We start from the raw sequence: 1,200 nt of genomic DNA, 5'->3' as shown, positions 1-1,200 counted from the left end.
AAGAATAGAAAATAGTTATACATAAAATACAGTGCAACCAGTTCGTATGTAGCACAGTGCTCATTCAATAAATGCACTGCTAAATAACTTTTATAATTTTTATAGATTTTATCATTTTTACCACACTGGTAAAAAATGTATAGCCTGAATGCACTGTAAGTCGCTTTGGATAAAAGCGTCTGCTAAATGCATAAATAAATTAATTAATTAAATTTAAAAATAGATGAGTTTTGAGTCTGGATTTAAATGTGGCTAATGTTTAGCACATCTGATTCCTCTTCTGGAGGATGATTACAACTGCGGATGGCATAATAGCTAAAAGCGGACTCCCCTTGTTTTGAGTGAACCCTTGGTATTTCTAGCTGACTCGACCCTAATGATCTGAGTGGTCTGTTAGGTTTATATTCCACGAGCATATCCGCAGCATATATAGGTCTTAGGCCATTGAGTGCTTTATAAATGAGTCTTTATAAAAAAAGTACTTTAAAATCAATCCTAAATATAACTGGAAGCCAGTGTAATGACCTGAGGACTGGTGTGATATGCTCAGATTTTCTGGTTCTAGTCAGAATCCTGGCAGCAGCGTTCTGGATGAGCTGCAGCTGACTAATGGTCTTCTCGGGGTGGGGCCAGTGAGGAGACCATTACAGTAGTCCACCCTGCTGGTGATAAAGGAATGAACAAGTTTCTCCAAGTCTTGACTGGAAACAAAACATCTCATTCTTGCGATGTTTTTGAGATGATAGTATGCTGATTTAGTTACAGCTTTGACGTGACTACTGAAACTAAGACCTTTGAGTATCTGAGTCTGGGGTAACAAGATCCTTGATTTGATTTTTAGTTGTTTGACCCTAGAGTCAAGGTATGCATTCACCTTGAGAAATTCGTCTTTGTTTCCAAATGCAATGACTTCAGTTTTCTCCTTGTTTAACTGAAGAGAGTTTTGGCACATCCAACTGTTCATTTCATCAATGCATCAGCATAGGGAGTCAACGGTCCAGCATAGGGAGTCAATGGTCTGTAGTCATTTGGTGATAAGGCTAGGTAAACCTGGGGAACATCTGCAAAGTTGTGAAAGGCAATTTGGTTCTTTCTGGTTGTTTGACTTAGTGGGAGCATAAAAAGTCTAAACAAGAGCGGTGCTAGAATTGAGCATTGTGGGGCTCCTCATGTCCTGGCCGTCCACTTAGACTTATGCTC

Source organism: Sinocyclocheilus grahami, unplaced genomic scaffold (genome assembly GCF_001515645.1).
Source record: "Sinocyclocheilus grahami isolate Dianchi unplaced genomic scaffold, SAMN03320097.WGS_v1.1 scaffold522.1, whole genome shotgun sequence".
Lineage (NCBI taxonomy): Eukaryota > Metazoa > Chordata > Actinopteri > Cypriniformes > Cyprinidae > Sinocyclocheilus > Sinocyclocheilus grahami.
Note: the sequence above shows the minus strand (reverse complement) of the source record.